Source organism: Passer domesticus, chromosome Z (assembly GCF_036417665.1).
Source record: "Passer domesticus isolate bPasDom1 chromosome Z, bPasDom1.hap1, whole genome shotgun sequence".
Taxonomy (NCBI): domain Eukaryota; kingdom Metazoa; phylum Chordata; class Aves; order Passeriformes; family Passeridae; genus Passer; species Passer domesticus.
The window spans coordinates 34,681,782-34,694,021 of NC_087512.1; the positions used below are offsets into that span (position 1 = coordinate 34,681,782).

General features: G+C 39.3%; 1 protein-coding gene across 4 annotated transcripts in view; it reads left to right on the forward strand.

Moving 5' to 3' along the window:
- Positions 1 to 560: 560 nt before the first annotated feature.
- DENND4C (DENN domain containing 4C) overlaps positions 561 to 12,240 on the forward strand; it is a 72,515-nt gene continuing 60,835 nt past the window's right edge. For 2 of the 4 annotated variants that reach the window (XM_064403407.1, XM_064403410.1), the window contains exon 1: positions 561 to 709. The gene's annotated coding sequence lies outside the window, so the exon portion shown is untranslated. Of the gene's footprint in view, positions 710 to 5,089; positions 5,207 to 9,587; positions 9,610 to 12,240 lie in introns of those variants that run through there. The other 2 variants (XM_064403408.1, XM_064403409.1) reach the window with 2 other exon arrangements.

Consider the following 12,240-nt stretch of genomic DNA (forward strand, 5'->3'; position numbering starts at 1 on the left):
ATGAAAGGAAGCAGAGGGGCAGGTGCTGATCTCTCTGGTGAACAGTGACAGGACCAGAGGGAATGATAATGATACTGCATCAAAGGATGTTTAGGTTGGATATTAGCAAAAAGTTCCTCACCCCGAGAGTAGCTGGGCACTGAACAGGGTCCCCAAGTCTGCACCAAGACTGACAGAGTTTAAGAAGCATTTGGACAATGCTCTCAGTTTGATTCTTGAGGCTGTCCTGTACAGGACTAAGAACTGAACCTCGATGATCCTTGTGGGTCTCTTCCAACTCAGATTATTCTATGATTCGCCAAGTTTTCTTTCTTACTACTTTTTTCCTGGTACAACCCAACACCTCACCGAGGCGGGGACAGTAGCACGCCGTACCGCCGCCTGAGGGGCACGGGGCCGGTTCCTGGGGCTGCCCGCCGCAGGTGCCCGCGCCGCGGGCCCGGCCCGGCCTGCTCCCGCCGGCGCCCCCTGGCCGCGGCCGCCCGGCCCCGCCGCTCCCGGCCCCGCCGCCACCGCCTCCTTTCGGGGCGGGCCCTGGACCCGCCTGTAGGCGTTGGAGGGGGAGAAAGTAACATGGTGGCCGCTTCCTCCCCAAACGGGAGCGGTGACGGGTGCGGCGGCTCCTGAGGCAGCGGCGGGCGCGGGGCGAAGCGGCGGGGCGGGGGCGGCGCGGCCGGCGGCGCGCTCGAGGGGCAGGGGCCGGCGGCAGGTGAGCGGCCGCGGCAGGCAGGGAGGCTGGGGAGGAGGGAAGAGGAGAGGAGAGGAGAGGGGGCGGCCTGACAGGCGGGAGCGGGGCGAGGCGGGCGAGCCGCCGGGTTCGGCGCCCGCTCCCGCCTCGGGGCGCTGCGCTCGGCGGGGGAACCCCTCTCCTACCCCCGGCTACACGGCCCCTTCCTTCCCCTCTAATGTGTCCGGAGGAAACTGCCCTCCTCGCCGGACAGGCAGGAGGCTCGGGGTGTTCCCCCGCGCCTACTCGGTCCCTGGGAAGGGCTCCTGCCCTGACCTGCCCCGGCAGAGCTTCTGCGCCGGGGCTCGTCCTTAGCCCGCTCTGCGCGGCCGGGAGGGCGGAGGCGCTTTCTGGACTTTTTCACTATAATTATTACCATGGCAATTGTTACTTTCCCTGCTCCCGTCGGGCGCGGCCGCCCCACGGGAGCGCGGGGCTCTCCAGCGGCGCAGGTGGCAGGCGCTGCAGGTGAGCCCTGGGCCAGCTCCCTCCTATATTTCTCCATTTTCCTCTCCCTTTCCTTGCCCCGGCTCCTCCCCTAAGCTCCGGCGTCAGCGAGTTTAACCCTTGCGGTGGTCTGTGCCGAGCTGGAGATCGTCGCCGGCTGTTAGGATAACAGGGGTCGTTCTGACTAAGTCACACTGTTATTTTCGAAGCTAGTCGTATGAGTGAGAAACTTAAAGTACTGAAGATGTGAGAACAAGGAAAAGCTAAATGCATAACTTTCAATCAATCGGTATTATCATCTGAGGATATCTTGTGTGTCTGCTACACAGCCAGATAGCCTATGGAGCGGAAAGATCTGTGATATGCTAGGGCTTTCGTGTGTCAATTAGGGAAAAATATTCGCAGACGTTTAAATATGATGTAAGCTGATTAACTGTGCTGTTAGTGCCAAACAGAGTCCTCAAAACTGTTGGTTCTGCAGTCTCAGAAGGGATGCAAAAACTGAACAACATTATATTAAATCTAAACTTAATGTCAATTTCTGCACCAATCTTTTTAACGCTGTTTAGTCCTCTTGTTAGCATCAAACATGTTGCAGACATGGACTGTTGTGCTGCTGTCAAACAGTGCCTGTGGCTAGCCTTTTATACCTTCGTGAGGGCAGGACAAGCAACACGCAGGACATTTCATTTGACTATTTTTTTCTTTTTTTTTCCCCTCTAAGTTGTGTTAGTGCGACTTGTCTAATATTTTCTTGGCTTTCTATGATGTTTCTAAACTTCATAGTAGTTTAAAGTTTAGGTAAATTTGAGCCTGTATGTGGACATGTTAATAAAAAGAGAATTATTTGCTGTTAGTTTTGTTGGCTGTTTCTTCATGTGAATCAAACACAAAGTTAGTAAAAGTTTTTGCATCACTCTTTTTAAGGTGGCATGTTAGGAGTTAGGGCAGTAAATGTTTTGTTCTTGTGGAAAAAAATAATGGTGGATTCATATCTGTTTGGAAAATGAAAGAGTTTTTTTATTTGTATTTTTTTTGAAAAGCAGTCATGACCAGACTTAAGTGATTAACCAGACTACGAACCAGCCATACTAGCATACGTATTTCAAGTCCTTTACACAAAGGACACCGACTAAAAAACCATAACTGTTAGATAGTTTGTGAATGTTTATATTATAAATGTGACTGTAAGTGGTTTTTAAGATTTTTTAATATTAATTTTAAGAATTGGCTGATACACTGCTTTTTACCATTCCATTAGATATGAAATGCTAATAGTGCATGTCTGTCTTGAGCAGTACAATGAAGTTCAGTAGAAACCAAAAATACAAATATTAGCTTGCCTACATGAGTTCTGACTTCTGTGTTAAATAGTTGCTAGCACAACTTACACTGGTTACTGCTAAAATCTCAATGTTTCAATCTTTAAAAAAAAAGAAATCTTACAAGTTAAGATGGTCATTTTCATAAATACTTACGGATACGTATAATGTTACATGTGGCTGTTTATTCTTTGGTTAAGATTGGTCCCTCCATAGTCCAAAGTAAAGTAATGACATATTTTTGAACCGTGTCTTACATATTTGTTTTCTTATTTGAATACCATGTGTGTGATTTCTTTCTGATCAACCTGTACATGGTATTCATTAAAAACAAAAAACCAGCTTGAGCAAAATTGGAATATTAAATGTCGGTATGTGTAGTATCCCTCTGACTCAACAAATATTTAATTCTCATTTGGAGTGATAGTGGTACATATTGTTAAAATATAGTTCTGGAAGTGGTATCTTTTTAAGCTTAGCTCTTCTTCAGGTCTGCGTTTGACCAATGGAGAATTGATTTTGGAATTCAACCTTGATATGCTTTAAGGAAAAATATGTTCAAGTGTTCATCTTGACATGCCATCTTGCTTAAAAAGGCAGTAGGAGAAAAGTCTCAGTAGAATTTGGTACAAAAGACACATTGAAAAAGTTGTAAGAAGAAGGGAAGGTAGTCTTTTGACTGTTACGTGTTACTGTTAAGCTTTCGGATAGATTTCCATGGTCCCTGTAGGTGTAGAGCAGTGTGCAAAAAACATGTTTGGTGGCCTTCTTACTGGTTTTGTGGCCTTCTGACTGAAATAACAACAAAAAGTGCCTGTAACCTCTATATCAGGTCTATTTGTCTAAGGGTAGCTCACACTGTCGAAGGCTATCTTTTTCTTCCTCTGCATGCTAGTCATCCCAAGGCAAGGATTGCCCACCTTCAGCATGCTGCTTTCTTGGATGGTATTCAGAGTACTGGAGATCTTGGCATAGGTGACCTGTAAAATAGTTCTTGGGGGTTGTAGTCATAGTTACTAAGTTGTTTCCCATGTGACTTGCCTGATGGTTGTCCATACTGCTTGTTCAGATGTGTATGAAAAAATGAAAAAATGCAAATCAGCTTGCTGCGCTTGCATCATGAGACCTGTTTTCCTCCTGTAGTGCTTCAAACAGTAAACTGAATGTTTTAGGATTTTTTATCTGCTTTGGAATTTCTGGTTTGCTACAAAAATAATCTCTCTATTAAAGTTGTTGCCCATGGTTGTACAGAAACATGATGCTTCTTTCCCATCTGATAAAAAGGTAGTGTTGTTGGAAATGCTACACCCCTGTAATGATAATGAGAGTGTTTCATTCTGCAAATGTGTGTAGATAAAGGTTCCCAGTTCTCTGTTCTTAGAAGCAAAGTGACAGGGTTCAGGAGGGTTTCTGGAGTGTAACATAGTTTCTGGTGTAGTGTTACTGTTTCATGTTCAGTTAATTCTTGTTCATCTGTCACAAAATGTGAGAATGCAGATTTACTCATTCTAAAGTTTCAGGAGTACAAGTTCGCTGTGCTCTGCATTCCAAGCTCTGTTTGAGCAGAAAGTTTTGTCTTGGTTAGTATCTCACTTTAGCCCTTTCTTTCTGCTTACAGACTTTCTGAGGGTATGAATGTAGTCCTAATGTTTACTGTTTGCTTTGGCAGGCAGGAAAATTGAAAAGAGTTTTCAGAATGACTAAGATTATATTATGGGCTCTGTTTAATCATGCAGCTATTTTCTATATTTTCTTCTTTTTTAACAGCATCAGAGTTGTTGATCAAAAGAACAGTAAAAATGTACCCACAGTTTCTTGCTGAATTTTGGCTTGCATGTCATTAAACATTCCATTTGCTTTGTTTCACTTAAATGGAGTGGGCCAGTTTTGCCTTACTCTGCTTTCATCTTTGCATTTAGTGACACTTCAGTTCCTTTCCTTTATTCTCAAAAAGTCTCTAAAGAGACTTGATGCTTTTCAAGCAAAAAACAAGAGCCTGTGTTCCTCTCCCTACAAGATATTAAAAATAGTGTAAATAAAGGATTGATGTGCAAATTAAGTTATTCACTTCTAGCAGCAAAAGCTGAGTTTACAGTTACAAGTGTCCCAAGACATAGAAGCTTTCATCGTCTTGAAATGGAAGTGTTTTGCAGTTGTGAACAAAGGGCAGGTATACCACAAAATCTAATAATTTTTTTACCAAAGAGGCAAAACCCCTGATGTTCTTGATTTTTCTCTGAACCAGCTCATTTCAGTGGTAGTTTTTGTCTTTTTAATTAATTTCAGCCTTTGATCAGTAATGCATAAGCTGAAGTCTCTCTTCTAATGCATTCTTCAGTGCTGCTCTTCTCTTTTGCACATCTTTGTAATGTAGAGGAGTTGACGGCTGAAAGCAAGATTTTTTTTTTCTTCCCTGTTGAGCAACCCAGTGCTGCTGTTCCTGGTGTCACATAACATGGCTCCAGCCCTCATGTCTGTTCTCTGGGGAAGAAGCTATACTCTCAAAAGATAAGAAACCTGACATAGATTGAAGTCTTGTGATTAAAATATCCTTCTGCTTTATCTACATAATGTGTATATTTTTCTGCTTCAGGAAGGGATAAAAACATGGGAGAAAGAGAACACAGATAGAGAGCAGCTACCTATGAGCAGCATGTGAAGAAGAAGAAGTTGAAGGACTTAATGTTTTCAGGAAATTCAAGAATTCAAGGCATGTGCAGTTTTATAGTTAAGCCCTGAAGCTTCTGCAGGATATCCATCTTGATCTACAGCAAGGTTATAGAAAGGAAATATAAAGTAAAATGCTGAGTCACAGCAAAAGATTATTCATTTATTTACTCTAATAATCAAAAGGGACTATTTCAAAATATGGAAACTGGTGTGGCCAGTTCTCAACAGCTGCCATCCTTGGAAATAGCAGCAAGCAGCTTGCCTACACTACAGAGTCGTTTGTACCTGTGCTTTCACAGCTGAACATGAAATTTAATAATAACATTTTAAGTAATTAATGATTCTAGTGAGAATGTAAAATTCTGGTTATCTAGCTGGAAGTGGCTGAAAATTGTTGTATTTGCAGGTAATATGACCTTGAGTATGCTGAGATGTATTTTTTCACAGCATAGATAATACCTTTTGCAGGTTTCCTTGAAACAAATCCTAAAAAATAAGCTGTGTTTTTCCCAGAGGAAGTGCTTTCAAGAAGATGGATAACTTGAGAAATATTTAATATTTGTAAAACATACGTGTCTTCTACCTGCTAGTGTGCTAAAGCTGCCAAAGATGTGACTGAAGAGCAATATTGGCAGAAGATAATTTTAGCCCAGGGAGACTCAAGTTTCTAGGCTTTCTTCTTCCCTGTTATCCACCACCTTTTTAGGGGGTAATTCTCAGTGAAAGCCTAACTTTAGGTGCTCTCAATTACCAGCTGAAGCTCCTCTTCTAGTTCCTGCAGAAGGAATATGGGAAGGCTAATCCTATGAAGTTCAGTTTTCTGAACAGGTACCACATACATTTAAGAGTAGGATTTGGATTTGGCAGGAGGAGGAAGTGCTTTTATTATAAGGTTTCAAAGTAATGAAATCACTGTGATGTGGCTTGCTAGTGCTTGAGAGCAGTTTCCCTCTTATAGGTCACATCCAGGTTTGTTTTCACTTCTTAATATTCAAAGGTTAGCAGGACATAAACGATAAAACGTTGTAACTGCAGAAATGTGTTACTATTTTCTCAAAGTTTTGCTGAAACCAGAAAAAGCAAGTGTATATGTCTCCCGTACAATGTTTATTTGACTCATAGTGAATTCTTGAAGTTAGAATCATCAGTGAAAGACTTGGATTTTTCTAGCCTTAAATTTTTGCTTAACCTTGGGGATACATCCTTCCTTAGCTTTTTTTCTTTTCACCTTTTGTTATGTCTTAGTAGTACATAAGTAAGTAGTAATTTTCCCTGTACAAGACTGTTCATTTTTTTTGTGAATAAAGTATAGACATACCACTAAAGTTTTCCAATACTAATCAGCAGTGAATGCAAACCTGGAGCTGTACTGATGTAAGAAAATCTCAAGACATAAGAACAGATTTTGCAAACCAAAAATTTGTTATACTAGTGCTGGTATACTTTCACAGGGGCTTATATTGGAATTCTGAAGAGCAGAATTCTTTTGTGGACTTCTGGATATGCTAGTATAATTCTAGGGATAAACCAGATGTACCTAACACACAATAAAGGGAGAAGTATGTAGTTCAGGATTAGGTAGACAAAATAGCAAGTTCACCTTTGAAAAAAGGCATGGTACATAAACTTTCTTGAAAGAAATGCATACTTTCTTAAAAGGCATTTCAAACTCTGATACATATACTTTGCTGCATTTTTGCTTTGAACTTCGTTTGTAGAAATCTACTTGTAAGATAATTGTATGTAAATGCCTGAAGTTCTTTTGGTCTATGATGACTCATTCACTGTGAACGTAGTGGCTGATGTGACATTTCAGTTTATTTTAAAGAAAGCAGAACAATTCCTGTGCAAGGACACTTACAGATTTTCTTTTTTCTTCTGTGAGATTCAGATGTACAGTGTATGCACTATACATCTCAAAACCTCTTCTTCTTAGGCTTTTTGATCCAGCTGATTCTGCTAGGAATAAAAGATCTTATTTACTCAGTCACTCTTCTAATTTTGAACTGTTTTTCTAGTTATATTGGTAGCCAGATGATTCACAGATCTGAGGAGAGAAACTGCTTTGATCCTCAAGTGTCTAATTGTCTGTTGTTCCTTTTTAAAATTCTCACTATTAACTAGCATGCTTTCTGGTTTGAATGTCTGAGTTGAACTACTTTGCATTTGAGTTGTGCAGGTTGTTAAGTGTAAAAGTAATGTCACTCCATTTATATTCCTACTCCCCTTGTCTGTTTGGAGCACTGATATTGCCGTAGACGTGGCAGAGGTTAAAAAAATAGTGTAAAAGATTAAAGCTATCACAGAGGACAGACTTATGCTCTCTCTTTTGAGCAGGGACTAAAGGGATGGTAACCCATCTCTAAGGTAAATCTTCTGACTCCACAATTGTCATCCCACCTGTCCCTTCCAAGAGCAAGCAGTATAGTAAAGTGTACAGTGGAGCAGTACCACTGCAGGAAAATGAGGACATTTCACTGCTGAATGCTTGGGACTACATTGTGAAGGCTGGGATAGGTGTCTGGCTTTTTGGTGGTTTTGTTTGGTTGGTTTTTGTTTGGGTTTTGGTTTGGCAGGGGAGGGTTTGAGGGGTTTGTTTTGGTGGTTTTGTTGTTTTGGGGCTTGGGGTTTGTTTGGTTTGGTTTGGTTTGATTTTTTTTTTTTTGCAAAGGAGGAAATTGTGAATTCCACTCCACCCTATGCAGAAAAATGAATGTATGGCGTCTCAAACTTTTTGCGCATGCTACAGCAAATGAGCATTGGGACTATGCTGTTCTGTAAGTCGTGGGATCAAATAAAGAGATTTCAAAAAAGTTTGGAAAAGTCTGAGATCAGGTCTCTAAGAAAATCAAATTAATTCATTCCTAAATGGTTAAAGTGGAAATAGAAATGTTAAAATAGCAAATTGTATTCATGGTAGTCACAGCCCACTTTAGGAAAACAGGGATTTTTATTTTAAACATATTACTAAATCAGTTACTAAATCCAGAAATATATTGTGTTCCAAAAAAGTAAAAAACCCCACAAAAACATAAAAAACAAGTGTGAAGAATATTTTAAATATAAAGACAAGAGCATATGTTAAATTATGACAGCAATTAACGGCATGTTCTTGACAATGATTTGACTTCTTCTACTGCCTAAAATCTCTACAGTTTATCCTAGAAAATCAAGTTCCCTGTAACTATTTTGTCTGAGAATTCTGCAGTGTGTTGAGTAATACAGTATTGGTATTTTGAGTATCATATGATGATATTAAAAGAAGGCTCAAAATAGGTGTAATGTCAGACTTCACATTTATCATGTCTGGTATGTGTTAGGACTTAATGACAGAATCACAAGCTTGCTACCCCTTTTCTTCATGTTTGAGGAAAATATTTATTGACACATACGTCTGCATAATTAGTATACTGCTGCAGCTTAAGACCAACAGCATATTCAAAAGAATATTCTAACTGCTGTCAAATGTGTGCCTTGGACTTAATTTCAAGACATCTTGGCAAATGAGAGTTTCTTAATGAGGAGTTGGCAAGAGGATTAAAAGACAGACTTCTGAAGTGTTAATTAGCTCCCACCAAGCTTGAAAAGCAGCTGAGGAAGAATGAAAATGCTGAAGCCGAGTGGTTTGGGGCTGGTTAATATAGGCCAACCAGAAATAGGAATCATACCTCTTGATAGGTACAAGAAGAGCTCAGTGGGGTGGAGATAGGCTGTGTCATCGATATGTTCAGAGCCCCGCAGCCTGTGTTTGGTGTGGTGAAGCTGTCAATGAAGAGACCTGCAGAGAAGAAAGATGCCTTCCTGCAGTGGTGTGGGTTTTTTTACCAAAAGATAAAAATGAAGAAAATTGTGTTATTCAAAACCAGTGAGTGGGTTTTTTACTCTGGTTTTGTAGAGCCCTTAGATGATGTTTTCAAGTCATGTATGGCTGATTGTATTGTGGATGGCTAGGAGAATTCTAGTCAAACCATGATTCTATAATCTGGCAAATTCTGTGGAGATTCTGGCAAAGTAATTTCCATGTTAATACTTCAATGCTTAGGAGAGAGAGCAATAAAAAAGAGAATATCTCTGATTCTTACAGCTTACTTGGAGTAACCTCTTAAGTGAATTTGAAGCAGCATTCTTTCTTCTCTCTTTTGTCCTCTGAAAACCAAATCCTAGTCCCCAGTTATCCCAACCAAAAAAGGGCACCAAAATAACTACAAAAAGCAATCTTGGAGATTTGGGCTCCAAGAAGAAGTTTAACCACTGGACTTTTTGTCTCTTGACTTTTTCCTTGCTGTTTTGTTTTTGTTTCAGGCTACTATATTTGGCTTTTTTCCAAAGGAGTTTCCAATTACAGAAAGAGTTCTCTAACAAAGAATGTTTCCAGGGCAGCAGATGTTTCACTCATTACATAATACTGAGCATGGCTAACCTTTAAAGCTTTTCACTGGGGCAGTAAGTGCATTTTATAAAGTACTTTTCTTGCTCTAAGAACTACGTTGTTGTTATTATTGTTGTTAAATTTTCTCTTTTGAGCTATTTTCTTTGCAGTCTTTGGAGTAGTTGCCATCTTCTGTTATGTGAAAACACTTTGGGTGCAACACTGATGAAACAAGATTAAACTGGTTTATTAAATTAGTGTAACTGGACTGCTTGCTGATTATCATTCTTTCTGTCTCATCTCTTTTCCATTTCTGTTTTCTGTTTTTGGCAATAGAACTTAGTTTGCTGGTATCAAACTTGCCTTCATTGGTTTCAGCTGCTTCTCAAGACTGATAGGTCACTTCAGAATTTGAGTTTTGACCTCGCATATCTATAAGTGCTCCAGTTTTTATACCATTGGACAGCTTGAAATTATTGTTCAATAGGAAAAATTAAACTGTTGAATATTAATATGATAGCAGTAGTCTGGATGGTCTGGAGTAGGTTGGATATTTCTGAGATTTAGGGGATTTTTTTGTTTGAATTTGTTTTCTTGGTGGCCTTTTTTGTTGTTTGGTTGGTTGGTTTGTTGTGTTTTTGTGGTAGTGGGGTTTTGGTGTTTTTGTTTGGTTGGTTTTTAGTTTGGGGGTTTTTTTTGTTTGTTTGTTTGCTTTGGTTTTTGGTTTGGGGTTTTATTTTCTCAACTTAGAATTTTTCTGAGGTGGAAATTTTCAGACCTCTGCTTGTCCTGGATTACAGTGTCCATTAACTTAATGATATTTTTAGTCAGTTTTAATTCATGAGTAGCTATTCAACTTGCTAATACAAAACTTTGCTTCTGAAAGCTTTATTATATTTGATACAGGCATTTATATAATCACATCATTGCCCCCCTATTTTGTAGGAGTGGTAACTGGTTTTGCTGGCAGTCAGAAAAAAAATCAGATTAAAAGCACAGTTCCACTTCTTAAGACAGAACCTTAAATTGTAGTAGATTGCTTTTCTATCTAATTTTAATTTATTAAACATAAACCTGAAAAATTGTGGCTAGTTTCCTCACTTCCTGTGATCATCTTTGCGCACAGGACAAGAAAAGAAATGCAAAGAAATTTCAAGGTAATGGGGAACAATAATATATTTTGTTTAAGGCCAAAAGTGCTCTCCACTTTTTGTAAAACATATCTGAAAAGCTGTGAGACTTCTCAGAAACAAAATTGATGCATAAGTGGCAAAATGTATATGATTGAGAAAACTAGATATTTATTGCTATGTCATCAGCACTTCTTACAATACTGAATTTGCAGAGTCAGTTTATTTCATCTCCACCTCCTCTACCTGTGATGTACACTTTTGCATCATCTCCAAGCAAATTGGAAAGGAAGTCTGTACTGGAAGAACACAGACACCTGTTTCCCATTATATTAATGGTGTATTTTTTAGTCGCTCTCATGAAAATGTTAGTAACAAGTTGCAAAAGAGAGACATCAAATACCTGCCCACATTTTTAAAAACAATTGTTTTCTTTGGTCATTGTAGGAGTAACAGATAAAGTGTGAAAAACATCTTTGCATTTCTCACCTGTGGTGTTCTAGGCTTTGGTGTTTGGGTTTTAACTGTGGCAATTTGATGTTAAGATTTATTTATTTAATCAATTTATATCATACAGGTTTTTTCAGTATTAACTGTATTAAATATGTTTGACATACCAAAAGCTTAATGTAGAAATGGTGTGGTTCTCAAACATGCACAGTCTGCAGAACTCAGCTGCTTTGAGAACTGTTTTCTGTACAAGTGGAAGGAAAAAACTGCTGTATCATCAGATTTTTTTCAGGCTTGGTGGCTTTGCTTCCATGAGAGTTTCTTACCTGAGGTAATTTGCTGTGATACTTCCTACTATAGTGGCCTGATCACTTTGGAGTGCTTTGGAAAACTTTACCATCAAGCCTGGTTACATGCTTTTTATGCCTGGTTTTTGTGTTCAGAAAACAATCTGGTACACAAACAGCAACTGCAGAGTCAACTTTTTTTTTCTTTGCATGTGTTCAAATTTGCGACAATTTAGCTATCTGATGCAAAAAGCCTGTCTAGATTGTTTTTAGTACCAGACCAGGATACAGGTTATTTTCTGGATGAAGTTAAATTAATTCAATCCTAAATCATCCTGTAGGAATCTTTCATTAAAATGTAATAGGCAAGTCTTTTATCTTTCACCTTGTCCTTAAGTTTTTTTTTTCCAGTGTTAGAGGCCTCTGTAAGATAATCACCATGTAGGTTGTAATATTTTTCAGTTGTGCAACTACTATATTCTCCAATGTTCACCTGAGAACTGCAAGAAAGGAATGGTCCTGTATTTGCATATTTGCGTGTTCAGACTAAAATGCAGGTGACATCCAGCCATTCCTGTTCCACAGCTGATTCTGGTAAGATAGGCAGAAGGTGGGGAGTTCATCCCTAAAGTTATTTTTGCAATTCTGGTTTTTCTAATCCTCAAGTGACTGTAACTGTTTACTTTGTTTAATAAATTTCATAATAATCTGATAATGCAATCCAAAAAAGAAGGTCTTTAAAAACATTTCTAATATTTTTTTTCTCTTGCTATTGGCTGACTGGCTAATTTGTGAACTACTTTTTTTTCTGTTTTAATCCTGTTCAGTCCTAATGGTA